The sequence below is a fragment of the Puntigrus tetrazona genome, unplaced genomic scaffold (assembly GCF_018831695.1).
Source record: "Puntigrus tetrazona isolate hp1 unplaced genomic scaffold, ASM1883169v1 S000000148, whole genome shotgun sequence".
Taxonomy (NCBI): domain Eukaryota; kingdom Metazoa; phylum Chordata; class Actinopteri; order Cypriniformes; family Cyprinidae; genus Puntigrus; species Puntigrus tetrazona.
Genome location: NW_025047824.1, coordinates 2,230,001 through 2,247,500, shown reverse-complemented (window position 1 = coordinate 2,247,500; position 17,500 = coordinate 2,230,001). Strand labels below are relative to the sequence as shown.

Here is a 17,500-nt window from a genome sequence, read left to right as displayed (position 1 = left end):
GTTATATTTAGTTCTATTAGATTATTTTAATGAATATTAAAAAATAAATAAAAAGAAAAATATAATATATATATATATATATATATATATATATATATATATATATATATATATATATATATATATATATATATACACACATACATATATATACACACATACATATATATACACACATACATATATATACACACATACATATATATATATATATATACACATACATATATATATATATATATATATACACACACACATATATATATATATATATATACACATATATATATATATATATATATATATATACACATACATATATATATATATATATATATATATATATATATATATATTTTTTTTTTTTTTTTACATAAAATATAACTTTATATATTTTTCCTATTGCTTTTCAGCTTTGCAGTTTGAGTAGTTTAATAAACTTACAGCAACATTTCACTTTGTTTTTAATCGGTTTTTCATCTAAAATACAGATTTCACTTTAAACCCCAAGTAACAAAATCACTTTTAAATACGTTTTAATTAACAGCGACACCGCTGTCAACCCCTTTTTTTGGTTTTAACCGTTTGCCGTCCACGCTTAAGGCCCTGCTACTCTGCAACCTTGTCAAATCAGCCAGTCGTGCCGCTATCTGCAATGCCTTTCACGCCGAAGCTTGTGCTCGAGCTCAAGCGTGTTAGTTCAACGGACGCAACTCTTCGAGTGCTTCGAACCTGAAACTTCATACGCCGCCGGCCTAAACGCAATTCAGCTCACGCTTTCATTAGAAAAACATAAAAAGAGCGAAATCGATTGCAACAAAGCGGATGAGTTTAGTCAATAGAGGTGAAATAATATCGAGACTTTGGAAAATAACCGAAAGGCCTTGGTTTCTTCGTCCTTTAGCTCCATTTTCTCTCTTTTCCCATCACTGTCAGCCAACAGGTGCCAGACTGCCAAAGATATCCATCATGTTATTCCTGCATTTGCATGGTCGACATCAAACGTTTCATTAACTGTGGATAAGCCGCTTTGGTAGGAGTTATACGGCGGCGTCTAGGCCAGAGAAAACATGTGGATGAAAGTGTTTAATTCACTCGAACTGGAAAAGCACCTGAAAGCACACCAGGCCACAGAAGCAGAAAATAAAACTCAGCCCCCGGTTCAGCAGCTGAGGTTTGGTCAGGTTAAGCACTGTTTTCTGAGCTCTCTCTCGCCTTTTCATAAAGCGTGACCAACGCATGCATCAAACAAAAAGCGAATGAATTAAGTAGTTTGCCCTCATCACGCTTTCAGTATAATAACCCAGGCAATTAAAATCAATTCTTACGGTTAAAATAATTAAAAAGTAAGGAGTTGCCAGCCATCACCTTAAATTCCAAAATTATTATTCGTTTTAGCACCAGAAAAAAACATCCTGATTAAATAGTAATTGATAGATAAAGTTATTATTATTATTTTTTTAAAAAGTTAAATTAAAAATTTTTTTAAACGATACAAACTAGCATTCCAAAAGGTTGGGGTAAGTTTTTTTTAAATGTTTTCATATTAAGTAAATCAAAAATATTACTGTTTTACTATTACTTTTTGCTATTACTAAAGAATTACGCATTATTAAATTGTTAATATACGTCGAAAACAGTTGTGCCGCTTAATGTTTTTGTTAAAAAAAACCCCAAAAAACCCTGAATACTGAAGAAAAAGTTCTAAAAGAACAATATTAAATCTTTTGTGGCAATTTAAGGGATTCTTGATCATTTCGGTTTAGCCCTTAAATGCACCAATATTAAAAATATTACATTAGCAGTGAACGCAATGCGAACTACTATCGCGACAGTGAAAATGAAGATCAGGAGGTGTGTAATAATTCGCTCATTGTTTTCGGTTCGGGAAAAGTTGGATGTTTTTTCCACTTGGCCGTAGCATACCAATCGAGGTCTAATCCTGACGCTCGTCCTGGAGCGAGATTATCAGCGTTCGCTCCGTAATCAACTACTTCATGATAACGTTGCATCTGGGGCTCGACTCCAAGAAGTCTGACTTCTGGTGCATCTCCAGCTGAGGCGCTACGGCAGCCCTTCATCGATAGTCGGTTTTCTCCCTCGGGTTATCTGCGGTCACGGAGGAGCTCGATGAGACTTCTGAAGACGTTCGTTAAGGTCGACGTGTTTACAGATAGCCACCTCAGTAACGCTCCAGCGCAGATGTTTCACAAACATCACACGTTAACTATGTACAGTGAGACCGTGCTCCCGCAGAGCCAAGCAGATCGCAAACATTTTGGAAATTTGGTCAATCGGTGAAATGCATTGATCTACAGCCGGGCTTCAGAAACCTTGCGGACTGGTTTCGGTTCAGGAGCAAGATTTTACATAGAAAGCAATAGGAAAAATATATAAAGTTATATTTTATGTAAAAGAGAAAAAAAAAAAAAAAATAATAATAATAATAATAATAATAATAATAATAATAATAATATATATATATATATATATATATATATATATATATATATATATATATATATATATATATATATATATTATATTTTTCTTTTTATTTATTTTTTTAATATTCATTAAAATAAACTAAAAACAAAACTAAGATATAGGTATTAATACTACCATTAACATGGTAAAATTATATGTAATATAAAAAAATTTGATAAAATATGAAGCAAAAATATGTAGAAAATTGTTTAAAAAAGGACTTAAAATGTATTTCGCTAAAGAGTGTTAAAATATTTTCTTTAGCTGAAATAAATCAAAAATAAAAGTAAAATATAATATAAAATACAATGCATAAAAAAAACTTAGAAACTGAGCTGAAGTACTAAATTGGCTAAAATATGTGTAAAAATGCATAAAATTCCAGCTTAAAAATATAGAAAAAAAGTATGATAAAAATAAAATAACTAGAGTATACTAAAATGAAAAATGTAAGTAGTAAAGATCAATAAAAAAGTAAAAAAAACCAAACAAAACAAAAAACGTCTGACGGAAAATACATATAAAAGCGGCGTTAAAAGTAAAAATTAAACTGAAAATATAAAATCACATGACTGAAAATTCAGCTTTGATCAATTACTTTACATTTTGAGATGTATTTAAAATAGAAAACCTTATTTTAAACTGTAGTAGTGTTTTAAAATATTCATGTATTTTTTTATCAAATAAATGCGAGACCCCTTTTCAAAGAGCTTTTGCGCAGTAGTAAGTATATAGTAGTATAGTTCCTTGTGTAAGCTGAGCTATTTGCTATTCGTCACTAAAGACGTGTTTACCCACGAACACCGAGAAAGACGTGAAAAGATAGCGCTCAGGCTCCATGTTTACATTTCTCCTCCTCCTCCTCCTCCTCTTCTTCTTCATGCATGCTTCGATGTTACTGACACTTCAGCAAATCATTACACAGACTTCACAATGCAGCGTGTGTGCTCAAACCCGATCACGAGCCCCTCGAAAAACAACTGAATCCTGACACGTCGAACAACCGGCCTGGACGGGAAGCCGAAGCTCGTTTGACTTGAAGAGCTCTGAATGCAAACACACCCCACATGCCGTCGGGACCCGGCCCAGTCAATATTTACTTCATCCGAAGAGACCGGGGTCAAGGGTCGCCACGGAAGCGATTATTCAAATTCCGAGAGCGTCTGAGCTGATGAACGGGAAGGCGAGGGTCTTTGAGAAAGGTGGAGGGATCGCGGCGAAAAAGCCAGACGATCAGATAAGTCTGTCTGGACGAGCCGCTTTTCAGCACGGGGTGATATTGGGTCGGTATTACCGCTCCCTCGAGGAACCATAACAAATGAATACAGATAGCGGCTTTGTGCAACATCTGCCTGAAGATCAGCCCTCAAAACACTGGGCCACGGTGCTCATATGGGAGGTAAGGGATCAGAGCCGGCAACTTTTGCTCAATCACGACATATCAGGACCAAACATTCAAATTACGCAATCTTTTACTCTCCAAACCGGTCTTTGTTTTGTGGAATGTGTCGTCTTATTAAAACTTTTTTTTTTGGCCTGCTGGAGAAGAACGGATGTAAAAGGGTGTGTAAATGACCATGCCTTTCGAATTTAATCTTTTAATAACAGTATTATATTATATTATATTTAAATCACTTAAAATGTTAAATGTCATCTTTAGCAAATTTCATCAAATTACTATCAATTAAAAAAAAAAAAATCAGGTTAAACAAATTTAACAAAAACAAAATTAAACAAACCCCATTGATTTATATATATATATATATATATATATATATATATATATATATATATATATATATATATATATATAACTAAACTAAATAACACCAACTTAAAATCACTTGTAATACTTTGAAGTGATAGATTTGACAAAATAGTAATCTTTATAATTGCAATATTCAATATTTTAATAAACATCAATTTATCATTGTTGACCAGAATCTGAAGATGATAAGTATCAACCAGATTTTTTATTGTGCATCCTAATAACATGCTGTAATGGTTAAAAAACAAAAAAACGTATTTATATTCCAAATAATATGCAAGTGGTCCACTTCCGTTTTCACACGGTTTCCTAAACTTATCATGAATCATCACATTACGCTTACCATAACACACGCCGTCCACGAAGCGGGGACACGAGAAAGCAATAGTGACACTTGCACCTCTAAAATAACGCTGGCAGAAACCCGTTCACCTCCTAATCGGCAGCCAGCACGCATGAAATCATTTAAGGGAAGATACGGGCCGCTTGCTGTGCAGAGCGGAAGCTTCTCTCTCGAGTGTGTCTGTAATCAGCCACGTGCGTCAGATCAAGCGTGCGGCTTATATTCTACACGCTCAAACCAGCGCGCTCCGACAGCATGCATTAATACATTTGCAAGTAAATGAATCGGAGTTTGTCGCTCATTTCCATCCAGAACGTGTTCTGTCGCCGTCCCAAACCGAAAGCGACTGCGTCAAATCGACATTACTTGCACCCAAGCATTGATCGCATCTCAATTGGATTCACATGCAAACGTTCTGAAGAATCACCGATATGCATTTAAGGGTGCTTGACATTTTAATATGACATTTGAACGATTTTATTTGCCACGACGGATGCATATGGGAGCGATTGCATTTTGCTAAAGCAAGCGGTGAATGACTTTATGCACAAGTGAATATCTCATGCATTTTTGGGGGCTTTTGGTTTGCAGTCATTTGTCACCAGCTTTTTATTTACACCTTAAAATGGTATAAAGAAACTGGGAGTGTCTCTTAGTTGCTGAACCTTTCATTTGAACTGATGTTTTTTCAACCGAATAGCATGTATTTCCTGGGCTAAAAGCTACGAAAAACAAAGCGTTTTCACTAATCAAATTAAGCGCTAAAAAGGAAAACATTGCATGGAGGTAAATCCAATAATCCAGGAAAAAACATTTTGATGTTAATTCACAGAAAGCCCACGGTGCTGTAATCTCTCCGTGACCAGTGACAGGATCTAGCAGATACTAATCACTGCGTTACCAACCGTACTAGCATTTTTAGCACTGGCCGGTGTGAAAGGGATGAGATTCTGCTACGTTTATGGCGTTATAAAAGCGTATTTGCGAGGCTGTCAGTGGGCAGGACTGCTTTACGTCATTTACACTTGAGAATGCATAAGGAAAAGAACAAAAAAACATGGAGAAATGTAGAAACGCAGCAGGACGTGTTAAGTTGAGACATGGATGTCGTTGCCGTTACGGTAAAGGGTGTTAAACGGAGACGTACTTAATAGCCGAGTTTGAAAACAGTTTAAAGCTGCGTAAAAGGAAGTTGAAATGGCAAGGCAGCATCAGCAAATGTGTTTTTAGATCATTTTTGCATTTGTTAACACTATCGGGTAGGTTTAGGGTTGGATTTGGTGCAGGCCATATTTCCATTAACGAAGCAACGGTCCACAGATATTTCAATTGTGAACCGTAACAACACGTAAAAATGTGCCAGGGTTCACATATTACACCTGTGTTTTAGCACCACTCAGATGACATCTCTCTTTAAAACGGTGGCCAAAGATGCAGTTTGGCACGTAAAAAGAAGAAAAGAAAGAAATCGGTTTGGACAGGTTTAACAACCCTGCGGCTCAAAGCAGGCCTGTCTTTACAAGATTTAAGTTATAGGTCCCTATTGGAAAAAACTGAATGAGATTTTTTTGCACTCTATAGTAACGGCAACGCAAACACAGCCGACGCTATTCAAGCAGGTTTCCCAAGCAAACCTTCATGCCATTGGTTGATCCAGTGGCACAACTGTCAAACTACTCACGAAAATGGCATATAAAGTGGCATCTTTGTATTTCTAATAAAAGCGTGAAAATGCACGTATCTGGAGTCTGGATAGTCCGAAAATTTTCGTTGATTCAGCTAACGGCATCCTGCCAAAAGATGATGGATTTTTCGAAAGCAACGCAACGCACTTTCATTACGCCGAATTCAACCAAACGGTGTCCGTATGAGCTGAAAATGTTCTGAAACGCCTTCGGTCAATCGCACGTCTAGAAAATCTGAGCAGTATTTTTGCTGCTTAGCATGAAAGGTGTGGTAGGGTTGCGCATCACAAAAGGCGGATGCATGAATAAACATGACTTTAACGCCGCGTGCGTTTGCGTTTGTTACGCCACAACAGGTCATGCATTTTCAAAGCCTGAGCAGCAAACAGGCAGGCCAACGACTACAACCACAAAAACCAACAAGTTTGGGGTGGCCCCAATGATTCATACCTAGCAAACTTATCGCTCAGCGTCCAGCTGTCTTGTTACTAGACACGAAAGCGCCGTGGAATTTATGCAGAACGTAAGAAGCCCGTGTAAAAATAAAACCTGCTTCATAACAAAACCATTTTCTTGGCTACAGAGGGCTCACGAAGAGGTGTTAGTATGTGTGTACAGTGTAAACATACCACATTCTCTAAAGTCTGAGCCAAGATATCTTGAGGAGAACTGCGGGGCATCGTAAACTTCACGATAAAACGCGGTTCTTGGGAGAATTTAACGAAAATGGTCAACAAATATCCTGGTTATAGTTTATACACAGAAAATAAATTGTAAAAAAAAATTATTTTATAAAAAATAAATACAAATTCTTTTTTTCCTAGTTTTTAGGCCATGAAATCAGAATTTGTGTAGCTTTTAGTATTTTTTCACTATAAATAATGCACTATTGTAGTTTTTTTCTTTTTTTATTTCATATTATAATGTTTACTTAGTTCTTATGTATATGTTATGCATTTTAAATATTTTATATTAGGCTTTATATTATTTTATTCTACTGAAAATACAAACAATATATTATATATATATATATATATATATAAATGTCAAAATATCAAGGGAAAATTCATGACCTCAAAATATTCTCTGACATTCAGCACAGACGCATTAGTACTAAATTAATACTAATGCTAATTATTTCTTATTTTCAAGGGTAAAAGCTCTGTTTTATTTGTGAAATTCAGGAAATAAGGCTGCAATGAATCAACATTCCAGTATGTCGATATAAAATGTGCTTAAACTATACGCCTTAAACTGTTTTTTAACTTTTTATAGAATTTTCTTCTTTTATAACAATAATAGAACACAAAAAGCACATTTAAAACCCATCCAACTCATGGTAGACTTATGGTAGCAATATACATATATATATAAATAAAACATGTATTTAAAAAAAAAAAAAAAAAAAAAAAAAGACGTCCTTATTTTCAGGGTAAAATCTAAACATTTCCTCTGTGAAATGCACCTTATGAGGCCGTCATGAATAAAAATTACCCGTGAGCACTGAAAACCAACAAATATGAAAGACTGCGCCATATGGCTGGAATATATACCAGTGCTGGTAATTAATAGGGCTGGTTTATTGCATTTGCATTCAGCGTTCTTGATCCTACAGCAACAGCGGTGAGTCACGCTCCTTAGGTCTCCTGCTGTCATCTGTAAACAATCATACGAGCACGCTTCTTTCCTGCATCTAAATATGGTCACGGTGTGTGTGCAAAGAGCAGAGATCTGCGGTCAGGAGTATTAGAGAGAAACAAGGGCGGCTGGGGGATGTGTGTGTGTGTGTGTGTGTGTGATACTGTGAGAGAGTGGAAGAGATACACGGATCCTCTGGGGTTTATCTTTCCCCTGACGATTTCCCTTATGAAAAAAGAAAGAAGCATCCGTTTCGTTCACAGCCAGGCGTGTAGCATGCGGACGCAACTGTACATTCACGAATGGCAGATTTCTTTTAGCTCGGACGCCCGTTCTCACGTTTTCTCACCCTTTCTGCGGCGAAGCCTCTTCCCATGAAGGCCTGGAATAAAGATACCGCCGAAGAGAATCAGCTCGCAGATTAAAAATGGAGCATCGCATTTATCCGCCGGCACATTACGAGAGATAAGCGTTACCTCCGAGTCTAAGCCGCTCTAAGGAAGAGGGAGGCTTTGATGCGAAACTCGTAGATGACCCTCTTTGCGTCGTTCTGTTCTGGCAGTTTCGTCACCGAAGGGGACGTTTCAATGAACGCCAGCCCGGCGCAGGTCAACAGCTTGAGATTTGCTCGGATTCCCACGATTCAGATTCAGAGACGCCGTTAGAGCGAAAGGGTTGAAGAAATGGGTCGCTTTGCATACGGCTACTTGCTAAGCCCATACGAAATTTGCATGTTTTCCGCTGAGATTGTCGGGGGAAATTTGTGGAATCCGCAGAAAGGATTTAAGCATTTATTAAAATGCTGTAATAATAATTTTTCCAATACAACAACAAAATAGCGTTTCTACAACATTAAAAGGCCGTTGTCGACAATTTTTGGCCAATGTTTTGGACCCGACTGAAAAGGATTGGAGTGAGGTAAAGAAAGAAACTTGGAAACCAAATTCTTCTGAATATCTTAAATATATTCATTGAAATTACACTTGCATATTTAGTTGGAATCACTCATCGGGCAATAATCTAAAAAGGAAAATAAATTTAAAAAAACTGAAAAAAATCCAATACTTTATTTAGTTAGTGCAAGCCATTACACATATAGAGGGTGTGTTTATTTTTGAAAGAAACCTTTTTCCACCAAGGATGCAATAAACCGATCAAAAAAAGAATGTTTTTTTGGTTTTTTTTAATTTATGTATTTTTCAAGTAAATTATCTTTTGAAATAATCTTTTGAACTTCCTGTTCGTCAAAGAAAAAAAATATGTCAGTTGACGAACAAATTTTAATTCAATTCGAACTCTTCCATTTTAAAAATGATCCGAAACGTCTCCCGAGAAGCAAATAAGCGTATTATAATTATTTCCGAAGGGTCGTGCGAAGCTAAAGACCGGAGTGCTGATGCTGCAAATTCAGCTTTGCATCATGGGAATAAATTACAGTTTTAAAATATGTTCGAATAGAAAGCAGTAAATAGCGTTTCGCTGTACTCGTGAATAGACGAACGCAGCCTCGGAGCGCAGGAGAGAGACTGTAATGTATGTTCAGCGTATTGGCAGATCACTCATCCCTGCAGCAGTTCAGGAATGCAGGTTGAACGAAGAGACGAGTCCTAACACCTTTCCATCTCTCACACACCCAGAGCGGGCTGAAGTCATAGAGATGAGCCCTCAGGGCACGCATTCCATTGTTTTAATCATACTATGCTTTCACCCTCTCCCTTCTCTCCAATCAGGAAAGTCTTCTTTACCGCTTACCGAAATGTGTTTTACGGTATTCTCTGCTACATCAACTGCACTAAACGTCCAACCTTAGGTGTTCAACTGCCATTTCAAAACTTCTAACCAGCCTAATACAAGATGACTTTTTGCAACATTTGACTAAATAGCAAAGGCTATTTAAAAACAACAGAGAACCTGAAACAAAACTCGCCACCGCAACGACGCGTGCCGTACTTCTCGCGGCGACTTCTCTAAACGGTGGATCTCGCGTCAGGATTGTGGGTAGTCTTGCGCACCGAATGACATACAAAACTGTCTGCACCCACTCAACCATCTACTGCATGAACTTTCAAGGGTGGTTCATCTCAGATGGATAATTCGCTGCTGAAACGGGATTTCAAATGCATGCGATGGATTAGCGTGCCAAGTTTCCAACATTTACATTTAACAAATACACCGTCCGGGTGCTTAAAGCGCACTACTTGTTGTTTTTAGTGCGAACACACCGCTCACGCTCATAAGTGTATCAGTGCACGCTTTCCGCGTTGACTTTGGTGTTGCTAGCGCTGATGTTTAAGCTATGATTATGCTAAAAGGGGACACATCTCGGCAATTCTGCAGCTAAAAACAGAGCACGTAAATGGTTAAAACGCTCTAACTTATGGTCTTTGCTTTAAACTATTTATTTTTTAAAAGAAATGGAATTATATTTCGGCTATCAGGGGATTTTTCTCGACAGATAACCATATTCACTCGAGCCACTGATGGAGTTTCTAGTTCTTTTAATCAGTGCAGAAAACAGCTATGATAATGGATAACGAACGTTTCCCAGTTTTTCCCAATCAGTCAATTTTTTGCAAATAAATACACGTTATTTTGTAATTCCATGCATTTTGACAATTTTGCAAACTTTTAACTTTTGAAAAATCTACACTGCTCAAGAACTAGTTCATATAATATAAAAATCTAAAGAGTTGGATGGGATTTAGTAATTAATAATCAGCAATATTACTGATTTAACTGCACGGACATTTTACGGCAAGAGCAAAACTTGAGCTCTGAACATTCACAGTATTATATTTTTATATAAACTTTATTCAATCAACACTGAACTACACTGACTTGAAAAATGGCAATATTATCTATTGCAGAGCTGCTTTACATTACCGATACATTTGACTGCATTAATGCTGTTATATACCAGCGCGCTTATGTAAAGCTGTTTCGAAACAAACCGTACTGGATAAAGTGCTTTATAAATAAATGCGACTTGACTTTTGGTGCCATGCTGTTATGGTCTACACCTGCCTCTTCATGTCTTCAGTTATGCTACAATCACATTCTGCGAGCAAGTCGGGCATGATCCATCGGCAGAGCGAACACTCAGAATCAGCTGATTACTGGTGACTCGGAAAAAACGTCTGGAGATTAAAAAAGGAAACAGAAATGACTAAAATTTTCTCGTTCGATGAAGAAGACAGGAGAAGCCACAAGCACGGCGACGTTTCCTTCATATGCACCGGGTCAAGGATAAATCAGGCCAGCAATCAAACGCCCATTGGACGGTCCGTGATTCATTAAACTGACCCTCCGTATTTCCATAACGGACCGAAAACGACCAAACAGCGAAGCGACTTCCATTGCAGCTCACACGACTAGAGCACACGAAGAGAAGAACTTCCTTTAAAAAGACGCTCTGCCGGCGTATCGGCGTTTAACGGGGAATTCCAAACGTCTGCTGCACGAGCATGTGATTTTGAGAGGTTTGGGATTTTTAGGCTTTTAAGTCACGCATTATCCTGCGGAGATAATGAGAAAAGCTCTTTAATATTCACGCACAAATTAATATCAAGTAGTCTGTGAACTGAGTGAACCTAACGCTAGCGTCTTCCGAACTCTCAGATGAAACAAAAACCTACAACAACTTCATCTCTATATAAAACACCCCCCAAGCGGTCTCGGCTGTTCCCATGAAATATTTTTCCATGCTGAAATATGTGGGTCTGTGCACGAAAGACCACAACAGCCAGAAACGGGACCTTTTCTTTACCACTTTTATTCAGTTAAGGATGGATTAATGAATATGTCGAAAACATTCAATTATCAACACGTGTCAGATATTGCAAATCAATTGATTCAAATACTTGACATTTTTGTTTTTTGGTTTTTAAAAATAACATTTTGACATTTGTTTTCCTTGTGAATATTCTGTCAAATACACATTATTTTGGTATGAATTACAAATACGCCGTAAAATACAACTGGAAAGATTTTTCGGGTAAAATTGTAAAGTGAGGTTTTTAATAAAACGGGCAAGTGAAGGAAACGGTTTCTCTATTGACCTCTGGGAGTGTAGACACCGACTTTAATTTATAACAGTTAAAAGAGTCTGTTCAGTAGGGATTTAATACGGTTAGCAAAACCAAAAAGACAAAACTAAATTTTATACGATTTTATATGCGTGTAGAATCTTGTAAACAGCATTCAAATTCCGCTCATCTTTATGCTTCAACAGATTGCATGTGGGTCTAGACGTCACCTTTGACCTCACAAACTACTAGATAAATTCTTCACATTGGCGTAATTTCTAACCTCAGCATGGTTACTGCGGGCATCTCATTTCAAGACTACGACAGATCTTCAGCAGATAAGCCGTTTTTGAGATAAAAAGGTCCAAACCTTAAATCAGTCATCAGCTTTCAGCAAACAACATTCAGATATTAATTTGGACGGGGTGCACACATCAGTGGCTGAGCTGAGTGCCACTTCATAATCGTGCGGGCCTACTTAATAATAAAAATCCCATCCATTCTTGTTCTCCTGTCACATAACGGAAGGAGAGAACAGAGGGAGGATTGAAACGAGACGTGAAGCATCTGTGGCCTCGCTCTCCGGGTTGACAGGAAGTGGCCCTGAACTCTGTGCGGACACAGTAGCGCTGTGTTCCCCCGAACGGACCTCCACCACCACGTCCTCCATTCAAATTACATCAGATGAGGACAGATGGGTCCGCTGCCATCTTTAAACTCTTACCAGTGAGCAAAAATGGGTTTCGGACACAATGAGCGATAATAATTAATAAAGTCAAGGAACGGTATATAAACTTACTATTTACAGGAAAGACGTGAGCAACAGAAGTACAGGACTTTTAATAGGGCTTCAACGGTTTATGCAAGACACATTGCAAATGTGCTATTCTAAATGTAAATATGGTAAAACAATGGTTTCATATGGGCATTTAACAGCATTTAAATGGGGCTCAACACAACTGGACACGACCTTTGACATTAGACTGTAGCTATATCCATCCTTCACATCCTGTTTTGAGTCAAATTGAAAGTGACTATTCAAACTAACTTATGATTTGATTAAGATAAATGTTCTGCACCAACAAGAGATCATACGAGCGATGAGATATAGGGGTCAACCGTTTATCGGCGCCGATGTTAAGCAGCTTTATGGTTATCTGCCATTTTAAAAACGGATTTAAGAGCATTTAAAGAACGGTTTTGCCAGATCCCTTGTCATTATTCATTTCGATAGCAGTTTTAATTTTAAAACAGCCATATATGATATCAAAATATCGGTTATTGGTCTATGTGATCTGTAATAATCGGTAAGGGCCCTGAAAGAGCATAACGGTTGAGCCCATAATGACATGTATTAGTTTCAAGCTCAGTGGCAGTCCAGCAGTTCATGTTTAGTACGTTAGGCTGGAAAGCTCCTTTCAGAGAAGTTGCATCTCCTCCAAATAACCGGAGCCATCATAGCTTTTTATAATAAATGCAACGCCTTTAATGACAAATTTCAAGACGATTATGTTAATTGTTTCTCTAAACACACATGCAGATAAAAGTTTTCAGATCAGTAAATGGCCACTGCGACTTCAGATCACGAATGATACGCACTATAATTGGACGTTTAAAAGCATCTCAGAGGAGAAAAACGATAAAAAAAACCCCAACATTTTCACAAAAAAAGAAATCCGAATAAAAAACACTCCATTTACGAACGAATTTGCACAACTGTCCCTGAGCATTGGAACTAATTAAATGCGTAACTGGGACAGAGCAACAGAACATGGAGAGTCAGCTACACACAACAACAGAAGTTAGCCGTCTGCTGCATTAAAAATTTAATAAGATCTGTGGGTGTCCACAGCAAATCTCGGCTGCATTGTCCAAATCCAGAGAGGCCGATAGCGTGACCATTAAAAATGCAAATTTCATTGCCAATCACCCAAGAAGTGGCGCTTGTTAAATCACGCGTGAGGTACAGGCACCAGGGTCTATTTTAATCTCATATCAAGAGTTTATGCACACATTAAAAGGGTGGTGATAATCCATAAACCAACAGATGTCGCTGAAAATTGAATATTAAATAAATACAAGTGCATTAATACTTTATATTGCATTATGCTGCATTGTTTATTTTTAATACACTTTATATTTATGCATCGTAAGATTTCCAATTGAATATCTTTCATGATAACAAAACCGAAAAAGTGAATTTATTCAACATACCTTCAAGACGTCGCAAAACTACTGTTATTATATGGAAGGATTGACATTTATGAGAGACCCGAGTGAGATATGAAATAAACCTTTGTGTATCTCTCATAAATATCTTAGTGGTTCAAGCGATATCATTTTTTCAAAAAGCTTTCCAAAATTTCCATCTGAAGGAGTCACGCTGTTGTTCCTCTGGTTTTCTCTCTCTTGACTAATCGTGCCACTCATTCACATAATAGCATCTGAAAAGATGAAGCCACTTTTTATTGCACGCCAATTCTCGAAGGCAGTCAACGGAAACAAGCGCGTCATTCATAAAGCAGCCCAAAGCCCAGTGTATCACTCTTCACGGACAGAGGGTCCCAGTGAAGGGAGGACAAAGGCCCCACTGCGTCTGCACGTTACCAATTAACAGGAATTTTGCCTTAAAAGGCTGCTTTTCCAATGATCTCACTCCAAGCCGACTTAAACTTCCACAGCTTTCACGGAAAGGCATTCACAGAATTCCGAAAGGCATTAAGGCCACTTCACAGGCCCCGGGCCCCTTCTTCAAGAGCCCTCAATGGCGTTATGAGCACGTCTAATTAAGAGCATCAGTCCCTTCCCGTGAAAGCACCCATAAGGACCATCAACAGCCAGGGGCAATGCAGAGAAACAACAGATGAACACACTGATGATGGATGCATTAGCTAATTGCTCCAAATCACTATAGGATAAACAGCTCATTGGAATAAACACTAGTACAACAGATTTAAGGGAATACTTGAAAGTTATCAGATGCTTACTCATTACGGTTTCAGTTCTGAGTCTGGTTAGATTTCTTTATTCTTTGGTGGATACTGGGTTGGAATTCGAACAAACCCCTATTTCAAACGATTGTCACGGAAACATAAGTATACTTAAGTCAATGGAAAAATAAAATCACAATTGCATTGCAAATCCATTCTGCTAAACCCTAAGATTAACATTGACACCGAGACTTTTTGGCACGGTCTCAGCATGGCAAAGTGCCCGGAGATAACCAGGATGTACAACAGCAGAACTGGAATTGATTAAAATTAAATCTAAGTCAACAGAGAAGGTGAAACCCAACGATAAACGCAAAAAAATGGCTGCTTTACCAGCCACCGTTGCGCTCTACTTCTCAAAGTGAGGCTGATGGTCAAAGACGCACTCTTAAAAATAAAGGCATGGAAGAAAAAACATTTTTAGTAAAGAGTTCTTAAAAGTAAATTTTTTTCTTGGTGTGAAGAACATGAATAATCTAAAGAACCCTTTATTACATTATTAAAGAAATAGTTTACTCAAAAAATTTAACTTGCGCCATAAACTATTCACCCCCAAGCCATTCTAGGTGTACACGACTTTCTTCTTTCACGCAAACCCAATCAGAGTATTTAAAAAATGTATCCTGGCTCTTCCAAGCTTGGCAATGCTCGTGGATAACGGCCATTATCTTGAAGCTCCATAAATGGAATATATCTGCAAGTACTGCGATGTGAAACTAACCTATACGCCTTCGGGGGGTTGTCAAATGTACTCTGAAGCAGATCAATGTCGAAATATTTCTAGCTTTAAAATTGTAATGTAAATAACTGCGGAGTTCTGGCTTCTTGACTCGCCGTACGACATTCCAAGCTTGAAAGAACCAGGATCAATTTTTTTAAAAACTTCGTCTGAAACAAGAAAGTACACCTAGGACGGCATCAGGGTGAGTAATATATGGTATCACTTACATTTTTGGGTGAACTATTCCTTTAAGAAGCTTTATCAAGTTTTTTCACCCCACAGAAATGCTATAGAAGAACCATTTTGTCTTCTACAGAGAACCGTTTTTCTTAGACTGAACAACATTTACTCTTAACAACCCGTTGTTTCAACTTTTATGTAATGGAACGATTCTACAGAACTACAAGCTTCCTCATAGAACCATAAAAGCTACATTAAGAACCTTTATTTTGAAGAGTGCAGCCTTCCAAACATTCAAACCAGGGTCGATTTGTTTAGTACAAACCACGCTCTCACTTTCACTTACCTAAGTGCATTTTGCCATGAAGAACGAGGAGGCTGGGAAAATGAAACACTCTGAGGACAGCAAGTGTGGGCGAGGTCTTCCTACCAAGATGAGAAGTGCTAAACTAACAAATTATAGCTCAGTTCTGTGCTCAAACTCCCCTGATATGATTTCTAAGGCTCTAAACCCAAGACTTTGAGGTTTGTACAGGGAACATCTGCTAATGTAAAGGCCCTTAATCTACTGTAAATCGATGCAAGGTGAGGGACTATGTTAAGTGAAAAATCTAGCATCAAGGTCCACGCCTAAACTTAACCTTCAGTGGGGCGTGAACAGCAAACAAACGGCATTTCACGAATTCATACGAATCAGCAACAAATTGGTCAAAACCTAAAATAGTTGCCACGGGAGTGTGTTGAAACGACAGGCTGATTCAAGCCGATTACGGCGTTCTTAAATTTAAAGATGTCCAAAAATAGGAACTAAACACTCATGCCTTATGGCAAAGTCAATATTTAGAGATTTGAGTCATCTTGAGTGGGAGAACCATAATCCCAAACACTGCCAACAAAGCAGGCGAGAACTTCGGTTAACTGGCTGACTGCCGTGTAGAGGAGGCGTGAGATAGATAGATAGATAGATAGATAGATAGATAGATAGATAGATAGATAGATAGATAGATAGATAGATAGATAGATAGATAGATAGATAGATAGATAGGTAGAAACGACTCCATTAACGATCTTCATCTCAGATGTTTCTACTAAGCATAAATAAATGAGAGAGAATACTTGTACACATCTATACATCATATAATTTGGTCTGAGTAATATTTGAGTTCATGTCGAAATGTCTGTCACGTGATCTTGGCAAGATGAACACAGTTTGAGAAAATTCTGAGATTTTCAACTCTAGGGGAGACACGTGAAATCACTGGCGTGTTTTTTTTCCTCAGGAGAAACATCTGAGAAGCTCTTCGTTTCTTCTCGGTGCCGCCTAGAAGACGCGACCGATATAGCAGAGAGAAAAAAAACGGGATCCGGTTTGCAATTTTCCGTTCCTACAGGGAGATCTCGTTCAGGTGTGACGTACAAAAAAAAAAAAAAGAAAATCCAGACTAGTCCTTGACAGGACTTCGGCTGGTTTTAGTCATCTGAAACAGCTCGCCACATTGCGGTCGTTTGTCGCACGAACGAATCGTTCAAATCGCATCTGATTTAAGCTGAAAACATCACCAGCGTTTGTTGTTGTTGAGACGCAATCTTGCACTCCATTTAAACCGGCGGATCGGTGAAAAAAATACCCGGATTTATAAACACCACGGACAAATATTGAACA

At 37.8% G+C, this 17,500-nt stretch overlaps 1 protein-coding gene across 2 annotated transcripts in view; it reads right to left on the bottom strand.

The window, feature by feature from the left end:
- The window catches only part of src (v-src avian sarcoma (Schmidt-Ruppin A-2) viral oncogene homolog), a 46,405-nt gene that overhangs the window by 28,355 nt on the left and 550 nt on the right, over nt 1-17,500 (bottom strand). The gene's annotated exons all lie outside the window — the stretch shown is intronic.